Here is a 23,032-nt window from a genome sequence, read left to right as displayed (position 1 = left end):
GCATGTCGAAAAAGACAATCAAAATGTTATAGTTTAGCACGTCGAAAAGGATTACAAAAAGAGTCATAGTATAGCATGTTGAAAAACATAAATAAGTAGTGGTATGGCATGTCCAAAAAGATAATAAACATGTTGTAGTATAGTATGTCGAAAAAGATCATACATTTGATCAAAAAACAAGTCCCATATGGTCTAGCGGTCAGGATTCCTGGTTTTCGCCCGGGTTCGACTCCCGGTATGGGAATGAGATTTTAATAAGATCCTGAAATCCACGTTGAAAAAGATGATAAAAAAGTCAGCCAAGCACGTCGAAAAATATCATAAAAAAGTCACAGTTTAGCATGTCGAAAAAGACAATCAAAATGTTATAGTTTAGCACGTCGAAAAGGATTACAAAAACAGGCATAGTATTGCATGTGGAAAAAGATTTAAAAAAATGATAGTATAGCATGTCGAAAAACATAAAAACGTCATAGTATAGCATGTTGAAAAACATAAATAAGTAGTGGTATGGCATGTCCAAAAAGATAATAAACATGTTGTAGTATAGTATGTCGAAAAAGATCATACATTTGATCAAAAAACAAGTCCCATATGGTCTAGCGGTCAGGATTCCTGGTTTTCGCCCGGGTTCGACTCCCGGTATGGGAATGAGATTTTAATAAGATCCTGAAATCCACGTTGAAAAAGATGATAAAAAAGTCAGCCAAGCACGTCGAAAAATATCATAAAAAAGTCACAGTTTAGCATGTCGAAAAAGACAATCAAAATGTTATAGTTTAGCACGTCGAAAAGGATTACAAAAACAGGCATAGTATTGCATGTGGAAAAAGATTTAAAAAAATGATAGTATAGCATGTCGAAAAACATAAAAACGTCATAGTATAGCATGTTGAAAAACATAAATAAGTAGTGGTATGGCATGTCCAAAAAGATAATAAACATGTTGTAGTATAGTATGTCGAAAAAGATCATACATTTGATCAAAAAACAAGTCCCATATGGTCTAGCGGTCAGGATTCCTGGTTTTCACCCAGGCGGCCCGGGTTCGACTCCCGGTATGGGAATGAGATTTTAATAAGATCCTGAAATGCACGTTGAAAAAGATGATAAAAAAGTCAGCCAAGCACGTCGAAAAATATCATAAAAAAGTCACAGTTTAGCATGTCAAAAAAGACAATCAAAATGTTATAGTTTAGCACGTCGAAAAGGATTACAAAAACAGTCATAGTATTGCATGTGGAAAAAGATTTTAAAAAATGATAGTATAGCATGTCGAAAAACATATAAACGTCATAGTATAGCATGTTGAAAAACATAAAAACATAGTGGTATGGCATGTCCAAAAAGATAATAAAAACGTGATAGTATAGCATGTCGAAAAACATAAAAACGTCATAGTATAGCATGTTGAAAAACATAAATAAGTAGTGGTATGGCATGTCCAAAAAGATAATAAACATGTTGTAGTATAGTATGTCGAAAAAGATCATACATTTGATCAAAAAACAAGTCCCATATGGTCTAGCGGTCAGGATTCCTGGTTTTCACCCAGGCGGCCCGGGTTCGACTCCCGGTATGGGAATGAGATTTTAATACGATCCTGAAATGCATGTTGAATAAGATGATAAAAAAGTCAGCCAAGCACATCGAAAAATATCATAAAAAAGTCACAGGTTAGCATGTCGAAAAAGACAATCAAAATGTTATAGTTTAGCACGTCGAAAAGGATTACAAAAACAGTCATAGTATTGCATGTGGAAAAAGATTTTAAAAAATGATAGTATAGCATGTCGAAAAACATAAAAACGTCATAGTATAGCATGTTGAAAAACATAAAAACATAGTGGTATGGCATGTCCAAAAAGATAATAAACATGTTGTAGTACAGTATGTTGAAAAAGATCATACATTTGATCAAAAACAAGTCCCATATGGTCTAGCGGTCAGGATTCCTGGTTTTCACCCAGGTGGCCAGGGTTAGACTCCTGGTATGGGAATGAAATTTTAATAAGATCCTGAAATGCATGTTGATAAAGATGATAAAAAAGTCAGCCAAGCACATCGAAAAATATCATAAAAAAGTCACAGGTTAGCATGTCGAAAAAGACAATCAAAATGTTATAGTTTAGCACGTCGAAAAGGATTACAAAAAGAGTCATAGTATTGCATGTGGAAAAAGATTTTAAAAAATGATAGTATAGCATGTCGAAAAACATAAAAACATCATAGTATAGCATGTTGAAAAACATAAAAACATAGTGGTATGGCATGTCCAAAAAGATAATAAAAACGTGATAGTATAGCATGTCGAAAAACATAAAAACGTCATAGTATAGCATGTTGAAAAACATAAATAAGTAGTGATATGGCATGTCCAAAAAGATAATAAACATGTTGTAGTACAGTATGTCGAAAAAGATCATACATTTGATCAAAAAAGAAGTCCCATATGGTCTAGCGGTCAGGATTCCTGGTTTTCACCCAGGTGGCCCGGGTTCGACTCCCGGTATGGGAATGAGATTTTAATAAGATCCTGAAATGCACGTTGAAAAAGATGATAAAAAAGTCAGCCAAGCACGTCGAAAAATATCATAAAAAAGTCACAGTTTAGCATGTCGAAAAAGACAATCAAAATGTTATAGTTTAGCACGTCGAAAAGGATTACAAAAAGAGTCATAGTATTGCATGTGGAAAAAGATTTTAAAAAATGATAGTATAGCATGTCGAAAAACATAAAAACGTCATAGTATAGCATGTTGAAAAACATAAATAAGTAGTGGTATGGCATGTCCAAAAAGATAATAAACATGTTGTAGTATAGTATGTCGAAAAAGATCATACATTTGATCAAAAAACAAGTCCCATATGGTCTAGCGGTCAGGATTCCTGGTTTTCACCCAGGCGGCCCGGGTTCGACTCCCGGTATGGGAATGAGATTTTAATAAGATCCTGAAATGCACGTTGAAAAAGATGATAAAAAAGTCAGCCAAGCACATCGAAAAATATCATAAAAAAGTCACAGGTTAGCATGTCGAAAAAGACAATCAAAATGTTATAGTTTAGCACGTCGAAAAGGATTACAAAAACAGTCATAGTATTGCATGTGGAAAAAGATTTTAAAAAATGATAGTATAGCATGTCGAAAAACATAAAAACGTCATAGTATAGCATGTTGAAAAACATAAAAACATAGTGGTATGGCATGTCCAAAAAGATAATAAAAAAATGATAGTATAGCATGTCGAAAAACATATAAACGTCATAGTATAGCATGTTGAAAAACATAAATAAGTAGTGGTATGGCATGTCCAAAAAGATAATAAACATGTTGTAGTATAGTATGTCGAAAAAGATCATACATTTGATCAAAAAACAAGTCCCATATGGTCTAGCGGTCAGGATTCCTGGTTTTCACCCAGACGGCCCGGGTTCGACTCCCGGTATGGGAATGAGATTTTAATAAGATCCTGAAATGCACGTTGAAAAAGATGATAAAAAAGTCAGCCAAGCACGTCGAAAAATATCATAAAAAAGTCACAGTTTAGCATGTCGAAAAAGACAATCAAAATGTTATAGTTTAGCACGTCGAAAAGGATTACAAAAACAGTCATAGTATTGCATGTGGAAAAAGATTTTAAAAAATGATAGTATAGCATGTCGAAAAACATAAAAACGTCATAGTATAGCATGTTGAAAAACATAAAAACATAGTGGTATGGCATGTCCAAAAAGATAATAAAAACGTGATAGTATAGCATGTCGAAAAACATAAAAACGTCATAGTATAGCATGTTGAAAAACATAAATAAGTAGTGGTATGGCATGTCCAAAAAGATAATAAACATGTAGTATAGTATGTCGAAAAAGATCATACATTTGATCAAAAAACAAGTCCCATATGGTCTAGCGGTCAGGATTCCTGGTTTTCACCCAGGCGGCCCGGGTTCGACTCCCGGTATGGGAATGAGATTTTAATAAGATCCTGAAATGCACGTTGAAAAAGATGATAAAAAAGTCAGCCAAGCACGTCGAAAAATATCATAAAAAAGTCACAGTTTAGCATGTCGAAAAAGACAATCAAAATGTTATAGTTTAGCACGTCGAAAAGGATTACAAAAACAGTCATAGTATTGCATGTGGAAAAAGATTTTAAAAAATGATAGTATAGCATGTCGAAAAACATAAAAACGTCATAGTATAGCATGTTGAAAAACATAAAAACATAGTGGTATGGCATGTCCAAAAAGATAATAAACATGTTGTAGTACAGTATGTTGAAAAAGATCATACATTTAATCAAAAAACAAGTCCCATATGGTCTAGCGGTCAGGATTCCTGGTTTTCACCCAGGTGGCCCGGGTTCGACTCCCGGTATGGGAATGAAATTTTAATAAGTTCCTGAAATGCATGTTGATAAAGATGATAAAAAAGTCAGCCAAGCACATCGAAAAATATCATAAAAAAGTCACAGGTTAGCATGTCGAAAAAGACAATCAAAATGTTATAGTTTAGCACGTCGAAAAGGATTACAAAAAGAGTCATAGTATTGCATGTGGAAAAAGATTTTAAAAAATGATAGTATAGCATGTCGAAAAACATAAAAACGTCATAGTATAGCATGTTGAAAAACATAAAAACATAGTGGTATGGCATGTCCAAAAAGATAATAAAAACGTGATAGTATAGCATGTCGAAAAACATAAAAACGTCATAGTATGTTGAAAAACATAAATAAGTAGTGGTATGGCATGTCCAAAAAGATAATAAACATGTTGTAGTACAGTATGTCGAAAAAGATCATACATTTGATCAAAAAACAAGTCCCATATGGTCTAGCGGTCAGGATTCCTGGTTTTCACCCAGGTGGCCCGGGTTCGACTCCCGATATGGGAATGAAATTTTAATAAGATCCTGAAATGCATGTTGATAAAGATGATAAAAAAGTCAGCCAAGCACATTGAAAAATATCATAAAAAAGTCACAGGTTAGCATGTCGAAAAAGACAATCAAAATGTTATAGTTTAGCACGTCGAAAAGGATTACAAAAACAGTCATAGTATTGCATGTGGAAAAAGATTTTAAAAAATGATAGTATAGCATGTCGAAAAACATAAAAACGTCATAGTATAGCATGTTGAAAAACATAAAAACATAGTGGTATGGCATGTCCAAAAAGATAATAAAAACGTGATAGTATAGCATGTCGAAAAACATAAAAACGTCATAGTATAGCATGTTGAAAAACATAAAAACATAGTGGTATGGCATGTCCAAAAAGATAATAAAAACGTGATAGTATAGCATGTCGAAAAACATAAAAACGTCATAGTATAGCATGTTGAAAAACATAAATAAGTAGTGGTATGGCATGTCCAAAAAGATAATAAACATGTTGTAGTACAGTATGTCGAAAAAGATCATACATTTGATCAAAAAACAAGTCCCATATGGTCTAGCGGTCAGGATTCCTGGTTTTCACCCAGGTGGCCCGGGTTCGACTCCCGGTATGGGAATGAAATTTTAATAAGATCCTGAAATGCATGTTGATAAAGATGATAAAAAAGTCAGCCAAGCACATCGAAAAATATCATAAAAAAGTCACAGGTTAGCATGTCGAAAAAGACAATCAAAATGTTATAGTTTAGCACGTCGAAAAGGATTACAAAAAGAGTCATAGTATTGCATGTGGAAAAAGATTTTAAAAAATGATAGTATAGCATGTCGAAAAACATAAAAACGTCATAGTATAGCATGTTGAAAACATAAAAACATAGTGGTATGGCATGTCCAAAAAGATAATAAAAACGTGATAGTATAGCATGTCGAAAAACATAAAAACGTCATAGTATAGCATGTTGAAAAACATGAATAAGTAGTGGTATGGCATGTCCAAAAAGATAATAAACATGTTGTAGTATAGTATGTCGAAAAAGATCATACATTTGATCAAAAAACAAGTCCCATATGGTCTAGCGGTCAGGATTCCTGGTTTTCACCCAGGCGGCCCGGGTTCGACTCCCGGTATGGGAATGAGATTTTAATAAGATCCTGAAATGCACGTTGAAAAAGATGATAAAAAAGTCAGCCAAGCACGTCGAAAAATATCATAAAAAAGTCACAGTTTAGCATGTCGAAAAAGACAATCAAAATGTTATAGTTTAGCACGTCGAAAAGGATTACAAAAACAGTCATAGTATTGCATGTGGAAAAAGATTTAAAAAAATGATAGTATAGCATGTCGAAAAACATAAAAACGTCATAGTATAGCATGTTGAAAAACATAAAAACATAGTGGTATGGCATGTCCAAAAAGATAATAAAAACGTGATAGTATAGCATGTCGAAAAACATAAAAACGTCATAGTATAGCATGTTGAAAAACATAAATAAGTAGTGGTATGGCATGTCCAAAAAGATAATAAACATGTTGTAGTATAGTATGTCGAAAAAGATCATACATTTGATCAAAAAACAAGTCCCATATGGTCTAGCGGTCAGGATTCCTGGTTTTCACCCAGGCGGCCCGGGTTCGACTCCCGGTATGGGAATGAGATTTTAATAAGATCCTGAAATGCACGTTGAAAAAGATGATAAAAAAGTCAGCCAAGCACATCGAAAAATATCATAAAAAAGTCACAGGTTAGCATGTCGAAAAAGACAATCAAAATGTTATAGTTTAGCACGTCGAAAAGGATTACAAAAACAGTCATAGTATTGCATGTGGAAAAAGATTTTAAAAAATGATAGTATAGCATGTCGAAAAACATAAAAACGTCATAGTATAGCATGTTGAAAAACATAAAAACATAGTGGTATGGCATGTCCAAAAAGATAATAAACATGTTGTAGTACAGTATGTTGAAAAAGATCATACATTTAATCAAAAAACAAGTCCCATATGGTCTAGCGGTCAGGATTCCTGGTTTTCACCCAGGTGGCCCGGGTTCGACTCCCGGTATGGGAATGAAATTTTAATAAGATCCTGAAATGCATGTTGATAAAGATGATAAAAAAGTCAGCCAAGCAGATCGAAAAATATCATAAAAAAGTCACAGGTTAGCATGTCGAAAAAGACAATCAAAATGTTATAGTTTAGCACGTCGAAAAGGATTACAAAAAGAGTCATAGTATTGCATGTGGAAAAAGATTTTAAAAAATGATAGTATAGCATGTCGAAAAACATAAAAACGTCATAGTATGTTGAAAAACATAAATAAGTAGTGGTATGGCATGTCCAAAAAGATAATAAACATGTTGTAGTATAGTATGTCGAAAATGATCATACATTTGATCAAAAAACAAGTCCCATATGGTCTAGCGGTCAGGATTCCTGGTTTTCACCCAGGTGGCCCGGGTTCGACTCCCGGTATGGGAATGAGATTTTAATAAGATCCTGAAATGCACGTTGAAAAAGATGATAAAAAAGTCAGCCAAGCACATCGAAAAATATCATAAAAAAGTCACAGGTTCGCGTGTCGAAAAAGACAATCAAAATGTTATAGTTTAGCACGTCGAAAAGGATTACAAAAAGAGTCATAGTATTGCATGTGGAAAAAGATTTTAAAAAATGATAGTATAGCATGTCGAAAAACATAAAAACGTCATAGTATAGCATGTTGAAAAACATAAAAACATAGTGGTATGGCATGTCCAAAAAGATAATAAAAACGTGATAGTATAGCATGTCGAAAAACATAAAAACGTCATAGTATAGCATGTTGAAAAACATGAATAAGTAGTGGTATGGCATGTTCAAAAAGATAATAAACATGTTGTAGTATAGTATGTCGAAAAAGATCATACATTTGATCAAAAAACAAGTCCCATATGGTCTAGCGGTCAGGATTCCTGGTTTTCACCCAGGCGGCCCGGGTTCGACTCCCGGTATGGGAATGAGATTTTAATAAGATCCTGAAATGCACGTTGAAAAAGATGATAAAAAAGTCAGCCAAGCACATCGAAAAATATCATAAAAAAGTCACAGGTTAGCATGTCGAAAAAGACAATCAAAATGTTATAGTTTAGCACGTCGAAAAGGATTACAAAAAGAGTCATAGTATTGCATGTGGAAAAAGATTTTAAAAAATGATAGTATAGCATGTCGAAAAACATAAAAACGTCATAGTATAGCATGTTGAAAAACATAAAAACATAGTGGTATGGCATGTCCAAAAAGATAATAAAAACGTGATAGTATAGCATGTCGAAAAACATAAAAACGTCATAGTATAGCATGTTGAAAAACATGAATAAGTAGTGGTATGGCATGTCCAAAAAGATAATAAACATGTTGTAGTATAGTATGTCGAAAAAGATCATACATTTGATCAAAAAACAAGTCCCATATGGTCTAGCGGTCAGGATTCCTGGTTTTCACCCAGGCGGCCCGGGTTCGACTCCCGGTATGGGAATGAGATTTTAATAAGATCCTGAAATGCACGTTGAAAAAGATGATAAAAAAGTCAGCCAAGCACATCGAAAAATATCATAAAAAAGTCACAGGTTAGCATGTCGAAAAAGACAATCAAAATGTTATAGTTTAGCACGTCGAAAAGGATTACAAAAACAGTCATAGTATTGCATGTGGAAAAAGATTTTAAAAAATGATAGTATAGCATGTCGAAAAACATAAAAACGTCATAGTATAGCATGTTGAAAAACATAAAAACATAGTGGTATGGCATGTCCAAAAAGATAATAAAAACGTGATAGTATAGCATGTCGAAAAACATAAAAACGTCATAGTATAGCATGTTGAAAAACATAAATAAGTAGTGGTATGGCATGTCCAAAAAGATAATAAACATGTTGTAGTACAGTATGTCGAAAAAGATCATACATTTGATCAAAAAACAAGTCCCATATGGTCTAGCGGTCAGGATTCCTGGTTTTCACCCAGGTGGCCCGGGTTCGACTCCCGGTATGGGAATGAAATTTTAATAAGATCCTGAAATGCATGTTGATAAAGATGATAAAAAAGTCAGCCAAGCACATCGAAAAATATCATAAAAAAGTCACAGGTTAGCATGTCGAAAAAGACAATCAAAATGTTATAGTTTAGCACGTCGAAAAGGATTACAAAAACAGTCATAGTATTGCATGTGGAAAAATATTTAAAAAAATGATAGTATAGCATGTCGAAAAACATAAAAACGTCATAGTATAGCATGTTGAAAAACATAAAAACATAGTGGTATGGCATGTCCAAAAAGATAATAAAAACGTGATAGTATAGCATGTCGAAAAACATAAAAACGTCATAGTATAGCATGTTGAAAAACATGAATAAGTAGTGGTATGGCATGTCCAAAAAGATAATAAACATGTTGTAGTATAGTATGTCGAAAAAGATCATACATTTGATCAAAAAACAAGTCCCATATGGTCTAGCGGTCAGGATTCCTGGTTTTCACCCAGGCGGCCCGGGTTCGACTCCCGGTATGGGAATGAGATTTTAATAAGATCCTGAAATGCACGTTGAAAAAGATGATAAAAAAGTCAGCCAAGCACGTCGAAAAATATCATAAAAAAGTCACAGTTTAGCATGTCGAAATAGACAATCAAAATGTTATAGTTTAGCACGTCGAAAAGGATTACAAAAACAGTCATAGTATTGCATGTGGAAAAAGATTTTAAAAAATGATAGTATAGCATGTCGAAAAACATATAAACGTCATAGTATAGCATGTTGAAAAACATAAAAACATAGTGGTATGGCATGTCCAAAAAGATAATAAAAACGTGATAGTATAGCATGTCGAAAAACATAAAAACGTCATAGTATAGCATGTTGAAAAACATAAATAAGTAGTGGTATGGCATGTCCAAAAAGATAATAAACATGTTGTAGTACAGTATGTCGAAAAAGATCATACATTTGATCAAAAAACAAGTCCCATATGGTCTAGCGGTCAGGATTCCTGGTTTTCACCCAGGTGGCCCGGGTTCGACTCCCGGTATGGGAATGAGATTTTAATAAGATCCTGAAATGCATGTTGATAAAGATGATAAAAAAGTCAGCCAAGCACGTCGAAAAATATCATAAAAAAGTCACAGTTTAGCATGTCGAAAAAGACAATCAAAATGTTATAGTTTAGCACGTCGAAAAGGATTACAAAAAGAGTCATAGTATTGCATGTGGAAAAAGATTTTAAAAAATGATAGTATAGCATGTCGAAAAACATATAAACGTCATAGTATAGCATGTTGAAAAACATAAAAACATAGTGGTATGGCATGTCCAAAAAGACAATCAAAATGTTATAGTTTAGCACGTCGAAAAGGATTACAAAAACAGGCATAGTATTGCATGTGGAAAAAGATTTAAAAAAATTATAGTATAGCATGTCGAAAAACATAAAAACGTCATAGTATAGCATGTTGAAAAACATAAATAAGTAGTGGTATGGCATGTCCAAAAAGATAATAAACATGTTGTAGTACGGTATGTCGAAAAAGATCATACATTTGATCAAAAAACAAGTCCCATATGGTCTAGCGGTCAGGATTCCTGGTTTTCACCCAGGTGGCCCGGGTTCGACTCCCGGTATGGGAATGAAATTTTAATAAGATCCTGAAATGCATGTTGATAAAGATGATAAAAAAGTCAGCCAAGCACATCGAAAAATATCATAAAAAAGTCACAGGTTAGCATGTCGAAAAAGACAATCAAAATGTTATAGTTTAGCACGTCGAAAAGGATTACAAAAAGAGTCATAGTATTGCATGTGGAAAAAGATTTTAAAAAATGATAGTATAGCATGTCGAAAAACATAAAAACGTCATAGTATAGCATGTTGAAAAACATAAATAAGTAGTGGTATGGCATGTCCAAAAAGATAATAAACATGTAGTATAGTATGTCGAAAAAGATCATACATTTGATCAAAAAACAAGTCCCATATGGTCTAGCAGTCAGGATTCCTGGTTTTCACCCAGGTGGCCCGGGTTCGACTCCCGGTATGGGAATGAGATTTTAATAAGATCCTGAAATGCATGTTGATAAAGATGATAAAAAAGTCAGCCAAGCACGTCGAAAAATATCATAAAAAAGTCACAGTTTAGCATGTCGAAAAAGACAATCAAAATGTTATAGTTTAGCACGTCGAAAAGGATTACAAAAACAGTCATAGTATTGCATGTGGAAAAAGATTTTAAAAAATGATAGTATAGCATGTCGAAAAACATATAAACGTCATAGTATAGCATGTTGAAAAACATAAAAACATAGTGGTATGGCATGTCCAAAAAGATAATAAAAACGTGATAGTATAGCATGTCGAAAAACATAAATAAGTAGTGGTATGGCATGTCCAAAAAGATAATAAAAACGTCATAGTATAGCATGTTGAAAAACATAAATAAGTAGTGGTATGGCATGTCCAAAAAGATAATAAACATGTTGTAGTACAGTATGTCGAAAAAGATCATACATTTGATCAAAAAACAAGTCCCATATGGTCTAGCGGTCAGGATTCCTGGTTTTCACCCAGGTGGCCCGGGTTCGACTCCCGGTATGGGAATGAGATTTTAATAAGATCCTGAAATGCATGTTGATAAAGATGATAAAAAAGTCAGCCAAGCACGTCGAAAAATATCATAAAAAAGTCACAGTTTAGCATGTCGAAAAAGACAATCAAAATGTTATAGTTTAGCACGTCGAAAAGGATTACAAAAACAGTCATAGTATTGCATGTGGAAAAAGATTTTAAAAAATGATAGTATAGCATGTCGAAAAACATATAAACGTCATAGTATAGCATGTTGAAAAACATAAAAACATAGTGGTATGGCATGTCCAAAAAGATAATAAAAATGTGATAGTATAGCATGTCGAAAAACATAAAAACGTCATAGTATAGCATGTTGAAAAACATAAATAAGTAGTGGTATGGCATGTCCAAAAAGATAATAAACATGTTGTAGTACAGTATGTCGAAAAAGATCATACATTTGATCAAAAAACAACTCCCATATGGTCTAGCGGTCAGGATTCCTGGTTTTCACCCAGGTGGCCTGGGTTCGACTCCCGGTATGGGAATGAAATTTTAATAAGATCCTGAAATGCATGTTGATAAAGATGATAAAAAAGTCAGCCAAGCACATCGAAAAATATCATAAAAAAGTCACAGGTTAGCATGTCGAAAAAGACAATCAAAATGTTATAGTTTAGCACGTCGAAAAGGATTACAAAAAGAGTCATAGTATTGCATGTGGAAAAAGATTTAAAAAAATTATAGTATAGCATGTCGAAAAACATAAAAACGTCATAGTATAGCATGTTGAAAAACATAAATAAGTAGTGGTATGGCATGTCCAAAAAGATAATAAACATGTTGTAGTACGGTATGTCGAAAAAGATCATACATTTGATCAAAAAACAAGTCCCATATGGTCTAGCGGTCAGGATTCCTGGTTTTCACCCAGGTGGCCCGGGTTCGACTCCCGGTATGGGAATGAAATTTTAATAAGATCCTGAAATGCATGTTGATAAAGATGATAAAAAAGTCAGCCAAGCACATCGAAAAATATCATAAAAAAGTCACAGGTTAGCATGTCGAAAAAGACAATCAAAATGTTATAGTTTAGCACGTCGAAAAGGATTACAAAAAGAGTCATAGTATTGCATGTGGAAAAAGATTTTAAAAAATGATAGTATAGCATGTCGAAAAACATAAAAACGTCATAGTATAGCATGTTGAAAAACATAAATAAGTAGTGGTATGGCATGTCCAAAAAGATAATAAACATGTAGTATAGTATGTCGAAAAAGATCATACATTTGATCAAAAAACAAGTCCCATATGGTCTAGCAGTCAGGATTCCTGGTTTTCACCCAGGTGGCCCGGGTTCGACTCCCGGTATGGGAATGAGATTTTAATAAGATCCTGAAATGCATGTTGATAAAGATGATAAAAAAGTCAGCCAAGCACGTCGAAAAATATCATAAAAAAGTCACAGTTTAGCATGTCGAAAAAGACAATCAAAATGTTATAGTTTAGCACGTCGAAAAGGATTACAAAAACAGTCATAGTATTGCATGTGGAAAAAGATTTTAAAAAATGATAGTATAGCATGTCGAAAAACATATAAACGTCATAGTATAGCATGTTGAAAAACATAAAAACATAGTGGTATGGCATGTCCAAAAAGATAATAAAAACGTGATAGTATAGCATGTCGAAAAACATAAATAAGTAGTGGTATGGCATGTCCAAAAAGATAATAAAAACGTCATAGTATAGCATGTTGAAAAACATAAATAAGTAGTGGTATGGCATGTCCAAAAAGATAATAAACATGTTGTAGTACAGTATGTTGAAAAAGATCATACATTTGATTAAAAAACAAGTCCCATATGGTCTAGCGGTCAGGATTCCTGGTTTTCACCCAGGTGGCCCGGGTTCGACTCCGGGTATGGGAATGAGATTTGAATAAGATCCTGAAATGCACGTTGAAAAAGATGATAAAAAAGTCAGCCAAGCATGTCGAAAAATATCATAAAAAAGTCACAGTTTAGCATGTCGAAAAAGACAATCAAAATGTTATAGTTTAGCACGTCGAAAAGGATTACAAAAACAGTCATAGTATTGCATGTGGAAAAAGATTTAAAAAAATGATAGTATAGCATGTCGAAAAACATATAAACGTCATAGTATAGCATGTTGAAAAACATAAAAACATAGTGGTATGGCATGTCCAAAAAGATAATAAAAACGTGATAGTATAGCATGTCGAAAAACATAAAAACGTCATAGTATAGCATGTTGAAAAACATAAATAAGTAGTGGTATGGCATGTCCAAAAAGATAATAAACATGTTGTAGTACAGTATGTCGAAAAAGATCATACATTTGATCAAAAAACAAGTCCCATATGGTCTAGCGGTCAGGATTCCTGGTTTTCACCCAGGCGGCCCGGGTTCGACTCCCGGTATGGGAATGAGATTTTAATAAGATCCTGAAATGCACGTTGAAAAAGATGATAAAAAAGTCAGCCAAGCACGTCGAAAAATATCATAAAAAAGTCACAGTTTAGCATGTCGAAATAGACAATCAAAATGTTATAGTTTAGCACGTCGAAAAGGATTACAAAAACAGTCATAGTATTGCATGTGGAAAAAGATTTTAAAAAATGATAGTATAGCATGTCGAAAAACATATAAACGTCATAGTATAGCATGTTGAAAAACATAAAAACATAGTGGTATGGCATGTCCAAAAAGATAATAAAAACGTGATAGTATAGCATGTCGAAAAACATAAAAACGTCATAGTATAGCATGTTGAAAAACATAAATAAGTAGTGGTATGGCATGTCCAAAAAGATAATAAACATGTTGTAGTACAGTATGTTGAAAAAGATCATACATTTGATCAAAAAACAAGTCCCATATGGTCTAGCGGTCAGGATTCCTGGTTTTCACCCAGGTGGCCCGGGTTCGACTCCCGGTATGGGAATGAAAGTTTAATAAGATCCTGAAATGCATGTTGATAAAGATGATAAAAAAGTCAGCCAAGCACATCGAAAAATATCATAAAAAAGTCACAGTTTAGCATGTCGAAAAAGACAATCAAAATGTTATAGTTTAGCACGTCGAAAAGGATTACAAAAAGAGTCATAGTATTGCATGTGGAAAAAGATTTAAAAAAATGATAGTATAGCATGTCGAAAAACATATAAACGTCATAGTATAGCATGTTGAAAAACATAAAAACATAGTGGTATGGCATGTCCAAAAAGATAATAAAAACGTGATAGTATAGCATGTCGAAAAACATAAAAACGTCATAGTATAGCATGTTGAAAAACATAAATAAGTAGTGGTATGGCATGTCCAAAAAGATAATAAACATGTTGTAGTACAGTATGTCGAAAAAGATCATACATTTGATCAAAAAACAAGTCCCATATGGTCTAGCGGTCAGGATTCCTGGTTTTCACCCAGGTGACCAGGGTTCGACTCCCGGTATGGGAATGAAATTTTAATAAGATCCTGAAATGCATGTTGATAAAGATGATAAAAAAGTCAGCCAAGCACGTCGAAAAATATCATAAAAAAGTCACAGTTTAGCATGTCGAAAAAGACAATCAAAATGTTATAGTTTAGCACGTCGAAAAGGATTACAAAAACAGTCATAGTATTGCATGTGGAAAAAGATTTTAAAAAATGATAGTATAGCATGTCGAAAAACATATAAACGTCATAGTATAGCATGTTGAAAAACATAAAAACATAGTGGTATGGCATGTCCAAAAAGATAATAAAAACGTGATAGTATAGCATGTCGAAAAACATAAAAACGTCATAGTATAGCATGTTGAAAAACATAAATAAGTAGTGGTATGGCATGTCCAAAAAGATAATAAACATGTTGTAGTACAGTATGTTGAAAAAGATCATACATTTGATCAAAAAACAAGTCCCATATGGTCTAGCGGTCAGGATTCCTGGTTTTCACCCAGGTGGCCCGGGTTCGACTCCCGGTATGGGAATGAAAGTTTAATAAGATCCTGAAATGCATGTTGATAAAGATGATAAAAAAGTCAGCCAAGCACATCGAAAAATATCATAAAAAAGTCACAGTTTAGCATGTCGAAAAAGACAATCAAAATGTTATAGTTTAGCACGTCGAAAAGGATTACAAAAAGAGTCATAGTATTGCATGTGGAAAAAGATTTTAAAAAATGATAGTATAGCATGTCGAAAAACATAAAAACGTCATAGTATAGCATGTTGAAAAACATAAAAACATAGTGGTATGGCATGTCCAAAAAGATAATAAAAACGTGATAGTATAGCATGTCGAAAAACATAAAAACGTCATAGTATAGCATGTTGAAAAACATAAATAAGTAGTGGTATGGCATGTCCAAAAAGATAATAAACATGTTGTAGTACAGTATGTCGAAAAAGATCATACATTTGATCAAAAAACAAGTCCCATATGGTCTAGCGGTCAGGATTCCTGGTTTTCACCCAGGTGACCCGGGTTCGACTCCCGGTATGGGAATGAAATTTTAATAAGATCCTGAAATGCATGTTGATAAAGATGATAAAAAAGTCAGCCAAGCACATCGAAAAATATCATAAAAAAGTCACAGTTTAGCATGTCGAAAAAGACAATCAAAATGTTATAGTTTAGCACGTCGAAAAGGATTACAAAAACAGTCATAGTATTGCATGTGGAAAAAGATTTTAAAAAATGATAGTATAGCATGTCGAAAAACATATAAACGTCATAGTATAGCATGTTGAAAAACATAAAAACATAGTGGTATGGCATGTCCAAAAAGATAATAAAAACGTGATAGTATAGCATGTCGAAAAACATAAAAACGTCATAGTATAGCATGTTGAAAAACATAAATAAGTAGTGGTATGGCATGTCCAAAAAGATAATAAACATGTTGTAGTACAGTATGTCGAAAAAGATCATACATTTGATCAAAAAACAAGTCCCATATGGTCTAGCGGTCAGGATTCCTGGTTTTCACCCAGGTGGCCCGGGTTCGACTCCCGGTATGGGAATGAAAGTTTAATAAGATCCTGAAATGCATGTTGATAAAGATGATAAAAAAGTCAGCCAAGCACATCGAAAAATATCATAAAAAAGTCACAGTTTAGCATGTCGAAAAAGACAATCAAAATGTTATAGTTTAGCACGTCGAAAAGGATTACAAAAACAGTCATAGTATTGCATGTGGAAAAAGATTTTAAAAAATGATAGTATAGCATGTCGAAAAACATATAAACGTCATAGTATAGCATGTTGAAAAACATAAAAACATAGTGGTATGGCATGTCCAAAAAGATAATAAAAACGTGATAGTATAGCATGTCGAAAAACATAAAAACGTCATAGTATAGCATGTTGAAAAACATAAATAAGTAGTGGTATGGCATGTCCAAAAAGATAATAAACATGTTGTAGTACAGTATGTCGAAAAAGATCATACATTTGATCAAAAAACAAGTCCCATATGGTCTAGCAGTCAGGATTCCTGGTTTTCACCCAGGCGGCCCGGGTTCGACTCCGGGTATGGGAATGAGATTTGAATAAGATCCTGAAATGCACGTTGAAAAAGATGATAAAAAAGTCAGCCAAGCATGTCGAAAAATATCATAAAAAAGTCACAGTTTAGCATGTCGAAAAAGACAATCAAAATGTTATAGTTTAGCACGTCGAAAAGGATTACAAAAACAGTCATAGTATTGCATGTGGAAAAAGATTTAAAAAAATGATAGTATAGCATGTCGAAAAACATATAAACGTCATAGTATAGCATGTTGAAAAACATAAAAACATAGTGGTATGGCATGTCCAAAAAGATAATAAAAACGTGATAGTATAGCATGTCGAAAAACATAAAAACGTCATAGTATAGCATGTTGAAAAACATAAATAAGTAGTGGTATGGCATGTCCAAAAAGATAATAAACATGTTGTAGTACAGTATGTCGAAAAAGATCATACATTTGATCAAAAAACAAGTCCCATATGGTCTAGCGGTCAGGATTCCTGGTTTTCACCCAGGTGACCAGGGTTCGACTCCCGGTATGGGAATGAAATTTTAATAAGATCCTGAAATGCATGTTGATAAAGATGATAAAAAAGTCAGCCAAGCACGTCGAAAAATATCATAAAAAAGTCACAGTTTAGCATGTCGAAAAAGACAATCAAAATGTTATAGTTTAGCACGTCGAAAAGGATTACAAAAACAGTCATAGTATTGCATGTGGAAAAAGATTTTAAAAAATGATAGTATAGCATGTCGAAAAACATATAAACGTCATAGTATAGCATGTTGAAAAACATAAAAACATAGTGGTATGGCATGTCCAAAAAGATAATAAAAACGTGATAGTATAGCATGTCGAAAAACATAAAAACGTCATAGTATAGCATGTTGAAAAACATAAATAAGTAGTGGTATGGCATGTCCAAAAAGATAATAAACATGTTGTAGTACAGTATGTTGAAAAAGATCATACATTTGATCAAAAAACAAGTCCCATATGGTCTAGCGGTCAGGATTCCTGGTTTTCACCCAGGTGGCCCGGGTTCGACTCCCGGTATGGGAATGAAAGTTTAATAAGATCCTGAAATGCATGTTGATAAAGATGATAAAAAAGTCAGCCAAGCACATCGAAAAATATCATAAAAAAGTCACAGTTTAGCATGTCGAAAAAGACAATCAAAATGTTATAGTTTAGCACGTCGAAAAGGATTACAAAAAGAGTCATAGTATTGCATGTGGAAAAAGATTTTAAAAAATGATAGTATAGCATGTCGAAAAACATAAAAACGTCATAGTATAGCATGTTGAAAAACATAAAAACATAGTGGTATGGCATGTCCAAAAAGATAATAAAAACGTGATAGTATAGCATGTCGAAAAACATAAAAACGTCATAGTATAGCATGTTGAAAAACATAAATAAGTAGTGGTATGGCATGTCCAAAAAGATAATAAACATGTTGTAGTACAGTATGTCGAAAAAGATCATACATTTGATCAAAAAACAAGTCCCATATGGTCTAGCGGTCAGGATTCCTGGTTTTCACCCAGGTGACCCGGGTTCGACTCCCGGTATGGGAATGAAATTTTAATAAGATCCTGAAATGCATGTTGATAAAGATGATAAAAAAGTCAGCCAAGCACATCGAAAAATATCATAAAAAAGTCACAGTTTAGCATGTCGAAAAAGACAATCAAAATGTTATAGTTTAGCACGTCGAAAAGGATTACAAAAACAGTCATAGTATTGCATGTGGAAAAAGATTTTAAAAAATGATAGTATAGCATGTCGAAAAACATATAAACGTCATAGTATAGCATGTTGAAAAACATAAAAACATAGTGGTATGGCATGTCCAAAAAGATAATAAAAACGTGATAGTATAGCATGTCGAAAAACATAAAAACGTCATAGTATAGCATGTTGAAAAACATAAATAAGTAGTGGTATGGCATGTCCAAAAAGATAATAAACATGTTGTAGTACAGTATGTCGAAAAAGATCATACATTTGATCAAAAAACAAGTCCCATATGGTCTAGCGGTCAGGATTCCTGGTTTTCACCCAGGTGGCCCGGGTTCGACTCCCGGTATGGAATGAAAGTTTAATAAGATCCTGAAATGCATGTTGATAAAGATGATAAAAAAGTCAGCCAAGCACATCGAAAAATATCATAAAAAAGTCACAGTTTAGCATGTCGAAAAAGACAATCAAAATGTTATAGTTTAGCACGTCGAAAAGGATTACAAAAACAGTCATAGTATTGCATGTGGAAAAAGATTTTAAAAAATGATAGTATAGCATGTCGAAAAACATATAAACGTCATAGTATAGCATGTTGAAAAACATAAAAACATAGTGGTATGGCATGTCCAAAAAGATAATAAAAACGTGATAGTATAGCATGTCGAAAAACATAAAAACGTCATAGTATAGCATGTTGAAAAACATAAATAAGTAGTGGTATGGCATGTCCAAAAAGATAATAAACATGTTGTAGTACAGTATGTCGAAAAAGATCATACATTTGATCAAAAAACAAGTCCCATATGGTCTAGCAGTCAGGATTCCTGGTTTTCACCCAGGTGGCCCGGGTTCGACTCCCGGTATGGGAATGAGATTTTAATAAGATCCTGAAATGCATGTTGATAAAGATGATAAAAAAGTCAGCCAAGCACGTCGAAAAATATCATAAAAAAGTCACAGTTTAGCATGTCGAAAAAGACAATCAAAATGTTATAGTTTAGCACGTCGAAAAGGATTACAAAAACAGTCATAGTATTGCATGTGGAAAAAGATTTTAAAAAATGATAGTATAGCATGTCGAAAAACATATAAACGTCATAGTATAGCATGTTGAAAAACATAAAAACATAGTGGTATGGCATGTCCAAAAAGATAATAAAAACGTGATAGTATAGCATGTCGAAAAACATAAATAAGTAGTGGTATGGCATGTCCAAAAAGATAATAAAAACGTCATAGTATAGCATGTTGAAAAACATAAATAAGTAGTGGTATGGCATGTCCAAAAAGATAATAAACATGTTGTAGTACAGTATGTCGAAAAAGATCATACATTTGATCAAAAAACAAGTCCCATATGGTCTAGCGGTCAGGATTCCTGGTTTTCACCCAGGTGGCCCGGGTTCGACTCCCGGTATGGGAATGAGATTTTAATAAGATCCTGAAATGCATGTTGATAAAGATGATAAAAAAGTCAGCCAAGCACGTCGAAAAATATCATAAAAAAGTCACAGTTTAGCATGTCGAAAAAGACAATCAAAATGTTATAGTTTAGCACGTCGAAAAGGATTACAAAAACAGTCATAGTATTGCATGTGGAAAAAGATTTTAAAAAATGATAGTATAGCATGTCGAAAAACATATAAACGTCATAGTATAGCATGTTGAAAAACATAAAAACATAGTGGTATGGCATGTCCAAAAAGATAATAAAAATGTGATAGTATAGCATGTCGAAAAACATAAAAACGTCATAGTATAGCATGTTGAAAAACATAAATAAGTAGTGGTATGGCATGTCCAAAAAGATAATAAACATGTTGTAGTACAGTATGTCGAAAAAGATCATACATTTGATCAAAAAACAACTCCCATATGGTCTAGCGGTCAGGATTCCTGGTTTTCACCCAGGTGGCCTGGGTTGGACTCCCGGTATGGGAATGAAATTTTAATAAGATCCTGAAATGCATGTTGATAAAGATGATAAAAAAGTCAGCCAAGCACATCGAAAAATATCATAAAAAAGTCACAGGTTAGCATGTCGAAAAAGACAATCAAAATGTTATAGTTTAGCACGTCGAAAAGGATTACAAAAAGAGTCATAGTATTGCATGTGGAAAAAGATTTAAAAAAATTATAGTATAGCATGTCGAAAAACATAAAAACGTCATAGTATAGCATGTTGAAAAACATAAATAAGTAGTGGTATGGCATGTCCAAAAAGATAATAAACATGTTGTAGTACAGTATGTCGAAAAAGATCATACATTTGATCAAAAAACAACTCCCATATGGTCTAGCGGTCAGGATTCCTGGTTTTCACCCAGGTGGCCTGGGTTCGACTCCCGGTATGGGAATGAAATTTTAATAAGATCCTGAAATGCATGTTGATAAAGATGATAAAAAAGTCAGCCAAGCACATCGAAAAATATCATAAAAAAGTCACAGGTTAGCATGTCGAAAAAGACAATCAAAATGTTATAGTTTAGCACGTCGAAAAGGATTACAAAAAGAGTCATAGTATTGCATGTGGAAAAAGATTTAAAAAAATTATAGTATAGCATGTCGAAAAACATAAAAACGTCATAGTATAGCATGTTGAAAAACATAAATAAGTAGTGGTATGGCATGTCCAAAAAGATAATAAACATGTTGTAGTACGGTATGTCGAAAAAGATCATACATTTGATCAAAAAACAAGTCCCATATGGTCTAGCGGTCAGGATTCCTGGTTTTCACCCAGGCGGCCCGGGTTCGACTCCCGGTATGGGAATGAAATTTTAATAAGATCCTGAAATGCATGTTGATAAAGATGATAAAAAAGTCAGCCAAGCACATCGAAAAATATCATAAAAAAGTCACAGGTTAGCATGTCGAAAAAGACAATCAAAATGTTATAGTTTAGCACGTCGAAAAGGATTACAAAAAGAGTCATAGTATTGCATGTGGAAAAAGATTTTAAAAAATGATAGTATAGCATGTCGAAAAACATAAAAACGTCATAGTATAGCATGTTGAAAAACATAAATAAGTAGTGGTATGGCATGTCCAAAAAGATAATAAACATGTAGTATAGTATGTCGAAAAAGATCATACATTTGATCAAAAAACAAGTCCCATATGGTCTAGCAGTCAGGATTCCTGGTTTTCACCCAGGTGGCCCGGGTTCGACTCCCGGTATGGGAATGAGATTTTAATAAGATCCTGAAATGCATGTTGATAAAGATGATAAAAAAGTCAGCCAAGCACGTCGAAAAATATCATAAAAAAGTCACAGTTTAGCATGTCGAAAAAGACAATCAAAATGTTATAGTTTAGCACGTCGAAAAGGATTACAAAAACAGTCATAGTATTGCATGTGGAAAAAGATTTTAAAAAATGATAGTATAGCATGTCAAAAAACATATAAACGTCATAGTATAGCATGTTGAAAAACATAAAAACATAGTGGTATGGCATGTCCAAAAAGATAATAAAAACGTGATAGTATAGCATGTCGAAAAACATAAATAAGTAGTGGTATGGCATGTCCAAAAAGATAATAAAAACGTCATAGTATAGCATGTTGAAAAACATAAATAAGTAGTGGTATGGCATGTCCAAAAAGATAATAAACATGTTGTAGTACAGTATGTTGAAAAAGATCATACATTTGATTAAAAAACAAGTCCCATATGGTCTAGCGGTCAGGATTCCTGGTTTTCACCCAGGTGGCCCGGGTTTGACTCCCGGTATGGGAATGAAATTTTAATAAGATCCTGAAATGCATGTTGATAAAGATGATAAAAAAGTCAGCCAAGCACATCGAAAAATATCATAAAAAAGTCACAGTTTAGCATGTCGAAAAAGACAATCAAAATGTTATAGTTTAGCACGTCGAAAAGGATTACAAAAAGAGTCATAGTATTGCATGTGGAAAAAGATTTTAAAAAATGATAGTATAGCATGTCGAAAAACATAAAAACGTCATAGTATAGCATGTTGAAAAACATAAAAACATAGTGGTATGGCATGTCCAAAAAGATAATAAAAACGTGATAGTATAGCATGTCGAAAAACATAAAAACGTCATAGTATAGCATGTTGAAAAACATAAATAAGTAGTGGTATGGCATGTCCAAAAAGATAATAAACATGTTGTAGTACAGTATGTCGAAAAAGATCATACATTTGATCAAAAAACAAGTCCCATATGGTCTAGCGGTCAGGATTCCTGGTTTTCACCCAGGTGACCCGGGTTCGACTCCCGGTATGGGAATG

At 33.4% G+C, this 23,032-nt stretch overlaps 43 non-coding genes across 43 annotated transcripts; all 43 read left to right on the top strand.

The window, feature by feature from the left end:
- Window positions 1-995: 995 nt before the first annotated feature.
- On the top strand, window positions 996-1,067 carry trnae-uuc (transfer RNA glutamic acid (anticodon UUC)). The gene has a single exon. It is a non-coding gene; the product is annotated as a tRNA-Glu (tRNA).
- Window positions 1,068-1,513: 446 nt separating this feature from the next.
- trnae-uuc (transfer RNA glutamic acid (anticodon UUC)) lies at window positions 1,514-1,585 on the top strand. Its single transcript has one exon. It is a non-coding gene; the product is annotated as a tRNA-Glu (tRNA).
- An 861-nt stretch (window positions 1,586-2,446) lies between these two features.
- Window positions 2,447-2,518, top strand: trnae-uuc (transfer RNA glutamic acid (anticodon UUC)). The gene has a single exon. It is a non-coding gene; the product is annotated as a tRNA-Glu (tRNA).
- A 344-nt stretch (window positions 2,519-2,862) lies between these two features.
- On the top strand, window positions 2,863-2,934 carry trnae-uuc (transfer RNA glutamic acid (anticodon UUC)). The gene has a single exon. It is a non-coding gene; the product is annotated as a tRNA-Glu (tRNA).
- A 446-nt stretch (window positions 2,935-3,380) lies between these two features.
- trnae-uuc (transfer RNA glutamic acid (anticodon UUC)) lies at window positions 3,381-3,452 on the top strand. The gene has a single exon. It is a non-coding gene; the product is annotated as a tRNA-Glu (tRNA).
- A 443-nt stretch (window positions 3,453-3,895) lies between these two features.
- On the top strand, window positions 3,896-3,967 carry trnae-uuc (transfer RNA glutamic acid (anticodon UUC)). The gene has a single exon. It is a non-coding gene; the product is annotated as a tRNA-Glu (tRNA).
- A 344-nt stretch (window positions 3,968-4,311) lies between these two features.
- On the top strand, window positions 4,312-4,383 carry trnae-uuc (transfer RNA glutamic acid (anticodon UUC)). The gene has a single exon. It is a non-coding gene; the product is annotated as a tRNA-Glu (tRNA).
- Window positions 4,384-4,824: 441 nt separating this feature from the next.
- Window positions 4,825-4,896, top strand: trnae-uuc (transfer RNA glutamic acid (anticodon UUC)). The gene has a single exon. It is a non-coding gene; the product is annotated as a tRNA-Glu (tRNA).
- Window positions 4,897-5,444: 548 nt separating this feature from the next.
- On the top strand, window positions 5,445-5,516 carry trnae-uuc (transfer RNA glutamic acid (anticodon UUC)). Its single transcript has one exon. It is a non-coding gene; the product is annotated as a tRNA-Glu (tRNA).
- Window positions 5,517-5,961: 445 nt separating this feature from the next.
- Window positions 5,962-6,033, top strand: trnae-uuc (transfer RNA glutamic acid (anticodon UUC)). The gene has a single exon. It is a non-coding gene; the product is annotated as a tRNA-Glu (tRNA).
- Window positions 6,034-6,479: 446 nt separating this feature from the next.
- Window positions 6,480-6,551, top strand: trnae-uuc (transfer RNA glutamic acid (anticodon UUC)). The gene has a single exon. It is a non-coding gene; the product is annotated as a tRNA-Glu (tRNA).
- Window positions 6,552-6,895: 344 nt separating this feature from the next.
- Window positions 6,896-6,967, top strand: trnae-uuc (transfer RNA glutamic acid (anticodon UUC)). The gene has a single exon. It is a non-coding gene; the product is annotated as a tRNA-Glu (tRNA).
- A 339-nt stretch (window positions 6,968-7,306) lies between these two features.
- trnae-uuc (transfer RNA glutamic acid (anticodon UUC)) lies at window positions 7,307-7,378 on the top strand. The gene has a single exon. It is a non-coding gene; the product is annotated as a tRNA-Glu (tRNA).
- A 446-nt stretch (window positions 7,379-7,824) lies between these two features.
- Window positions 7,825-7,896, top strand: trnae-uuc (transfer RNA glutamic acid (anticodon UUC)). Its single transcript has one exon. It is a non-coding gene; the product is annotated as a tRNA-Glu (tRNA).
- A 446-nt stretch (window positions 7,897-8,342) lies between these two features.
- On the top strand, window positions 8,343-8,414 carry trnae-uuc (transfer RNA glutamic acid (anticodon UUC)). The gene has a single exon. It is a non-coding gene; the product is annotated as a tRNA-Glu (tRNA).
- Window positions 8,415-8,860: 446 nt separating this feature from the next.
- Window positions 8,861-8,932, top strand: trnae-uuc (transfer RNA glutamic acid (anticodon UUC)). The gene has a single exon. It is a non-coding gene; the product is annotated as a tRNA-Glu (tRNA).
- Window positions 8,933-9,378: 446 nt separating this feature from the next.
- trnae-uuc (transfer RNA glutamic acid (anticodon UUC)) lies at window positions 9,379-9,450 on the top strand. The gene has a single exon. It is a non-coding gene; the product is annotated as a tRNA-Glu (tRNA).
- A 446-nt stretch (window positions 9,451-9,896) lies between these two features.
- Window positions 9,897-9,968, top strand: trnae-uuc (transfer RNA glutamic acid (anticodon UUC)). Its single transcript has one exon. It is a non-coding gene; the product is annotated as a tRNA-Glu (tRNA).
- A 518-nt stretch (window positions 9,969-10,486) lies between these two features.
- trnae-uuc (transfer RNA glutamic acid (anticodon UUC)) lies at window positions 10,487-10,558 on the top strand. The gene has a single exon. It is a non-coding gene; the product is annotated as a tRNA-Glu (tRNA).
- Window positions 10,559-10,899: 341 nt separating this feature from the next.
- Window positions 10,900-10,971, top strand: trnae-uuc (transfer RNA glutamic acid (anticodon UUC)). The gene has a single exon. It is a non-coding gene; the product is annotated as a tRNA-Glu (tRNA).
- A 482-nt stretch (window positions 10,972-11,453) lies between these two features.
- trnae-uuc (transfer RNA glutamic acid (anticodon UUC)) lies at window positions 11,454-11,525 on the top strand. The gene has a single exon. It is a non-coding gene; the product is annotated as a tRNA-Glu (tRNA).
- A 446-nt stretch (window positions 11,526-11,971) lies between these two features.
- Window positions 11,972-12,043, top strand: trnae-uuc (transfer RNA glutamic acid (anticodon UUC)). The gene has a single exon. It is a non-coding gene; the product is annotated as a tRNA-Glu (tRNA).
- Window positions 12,044-12,387: 344 nt separating this feature from the next.
- trnae-uuc (transfer RNA glutamic acid (anticodon UUC)) lies at window positions 12,388-12,459 on the top strand. Its single transcript has one exon. It is a non-coding gene; the product is annotated as a tRNA-Glu (tRNA).
- Window positions 12,460-12,800: 341 nt separating this feature from the next.
- trnae-uuc (transfer RNA glutamic acid (anticodon UUC)) lies at window positions 12,801-12,872 on the top strand. Its single transcript has one exon. It is a non-coding gene; the product is annotated as a tRNA-Glu (tRNA).
- A 482-nt stretch (window positions 12,873-13,354) lies between these two features.
- trnae-uuc (transfer RNA glutamic acid (anticodon UUC)) lies at window positions 13,355-13,426 on the top strand. Its single transcript has one exon. It is a non-coding gene; the product is annotated as a tRNA-Glu (tRNA).
- A 446-nt stretch (window positions 13,427-13,872) lies between these two features.
- trnae-uuc (transfer RNA glutamic acid (anticodon UUC)) lies at window positions 13,873-13,944 on the top strand. Its single transcript has one exon. It is a non-coding gene; the product is annotated as a tRNA-Glu (tRNA).
- A 446-nt stretch (window positions 13,945-14,390) lies between these two features.
- On the top strand, window positions 14,391-14,462 carry trnae-uuc (transfer RNA glutamic acid (anticodon UUC)). The gene has a single exon. It is a non-coding gene; the product is annotated as a tRNA-Glu (tRNA).
- A 446-nt stretch (window positions 14,463-14,908) lies between these two features.
- On the top strand, window positions 14,909-14,980 carry trnae-uuc (transfer RNA glutamic acid (anticodon UUC)). The gene has a single exon. It is a non-coding gene; the product is annotated as a tRNA-Glu (tRNA).
- A 446-nt stretch (window positions 14,981-15,426) lies between these two features.
- trnae-uuc (transfer RNA glutamic acid (anticodon UUC)) lies at window positions 15,427-15,498 on the top strand. The gene has a single exon. It is a non-coding gene; the product is annotated as a tRNA-Glu (tRNA).
- A 446-nt stretch (window positions 15,499-15,944) lies between these two features.
- Window positions 15,945-16,016, top strand: trnae-uuc (transfer RNA glutamic acid (anticodon UUC)). The gene has a single exon. It is a non-coding gene; the product is annotated as a tRNA-Glu (tRNA).
- A 446-nt stretch (window positions 16,017-16,462) lies between these two features.
- Window positions 16,463-16,534, top strand: trnae-uuc (transfer RNA glutamic acid (anticodon UUC)). Its single transcript has one exon. It is a non-coding gene; the product is annotated as a tRNA-Glu (tRNA).
- A 964-nt stretch (window positions 16,535-17,498) lies between these two features.
- Window positions 17,499-17,570, top strand: trnae-uuc (transfer RNA glutamic acid (anticodon UUC)). Its single transcript has one exon. It is a non-coding gene; the product is annotated as a tRNA-Glu (tRNA).
- Window positions 17,571-18,016: 446 nt separating this feature from the next.
- Window positions 18,017-18,088, top strand: trnae-uuc (transfer RNA glutamic acid (anticodon UUC)). Its single transcript has one exon. It is a non-coding gene; the product is annotated as a tRNA-Glu (tRNA).
- Window positions 18,089-18,534: 446 nt separating this feature from the next.
- On the top strand, window positions 18,535-18,606 carry trnae-uuc (transfer RNA glutamic acid (anticodon UUC)). Its single transcript has one exon. It is a non-coding gene; the product is annotated as a tRNA-Glu (tRNA).
- Window positions 18,607-19,052: 446 nt separating this feature from the next.
- trnae-uuc (transfer RNA glutamic acid (anticodon UUC)) lies at window positions 19,053-19,124 on the top strand. The gene has a single exon. It is a non-coding gene; the product is annotated as a tRNA-Glu (tRNA).
- Window positions 19,125-19,569: 445 nt separating this feature from the next.
- trnae-uuc (transfer RNA glutamic acid (anticodon UUC)) lies at window positions 19,570-19,641 on the top strand. The gene has a single exon. It is a non-coding gene; the product is annotated as a tRNA-Glu (tRNA).
- A 482-nt stretch (window positions 19,642-20,123) lies between these two features.
- trnae-uuc (transfer RNA glutamic acid (anticodon UUC)) lies at window positions 20,124-20,195 on the top strand. Its single transcript has one exon. It is a non-coding gene; the product is annotated as a tRNA-Glu (tRNA).
- A 446-nt stretch (window positions 20,196-20,641) lies between these two features.
- On the top strand, window positions 20,642-20,713 carry trnae-uuc (transfer RNA glutamic acid (anticodon UUC)). Its single transcript has one exon. It is a non-coding gene; the product is annotated as a tRNA-Glu (tRNA).
- Window positions 20,714-21,057: 344 nt separating this feature from the next.
- Window positions 21,058-21,129, top strand: trnae-uuc (transfer RNA glutamic acid (anticodon UUC)). Its single transcript has one exon. It is a non-coding gene; the product is annotated as a tRNA-Glu (tRNA).
- A 344-nt stretch (window positions 21,130-21,473) lies between these two features.
- On the top strand, window positions 21,474-21,545 carry trnae-uuc (transfer RNA glutamic acid (anticodon UUC)). Its single transcript has one exon. It is a non-coding gene; the product is annotated as a tRNA-Glu (tRNA).
- Window positions 21,546-21,886: 341 nt separating this feature from the next.
- trnae-uuc (transfer RNA glutamic acid (anticodon UUC)) lies at window positions 21,887-21,958 on the top strand. Its single transcript has one exon. It is a non-coding gene; the product is annotated as a tRNA-Glu (tRNA).
- A 482-nt stretch (window positions 21,959-22,440) lies between these two features.
- trnae-uuc (transfer RNA glutamic acid (anticodon UUC)) lies at window positions 22,441-22,512 on the top strand. Its single transcript has one exon. It is a non-coding gene; the product is annotated as a tRNA-Glu (tRNA).
- A 446-nt stretch (window positions 22,513-22,958) lies between these two features.
- trnae-uuc (transfer RNA glutamic acid (anticodon UUC)) lies at window positions 22,959-23,030 on the top strand. Its single transcript has one exon. It is a non-coding gene; the product is annotated as a tRNA-Glu (tRNA).
- Window positions 23,031-23,032: the final 2 nt, after the last annotated feature.

This window comes from Anarhichas minor, unplaced genomic scaffold (assembly GCF_050575085.1).
Source record: "Anarhichas minor isolate MPS153535 unplaced genomic scaffold, ASM5057508v1 ptg000007l, whole genome shotgun sequence".
NCBI classification, from domain to species: domain Eukaryota; kingdom Metazoa; phylum Chordata; class Actinopteri; order Perciformes; family Anarhichadidae; genus Anarhichas; species Anarhichas minor.
The sequence above is the reverse complement of the archived record's forward strand: the minus strand, read 5'-3'. Positions and strand labels throughout refer to the sequence as shown.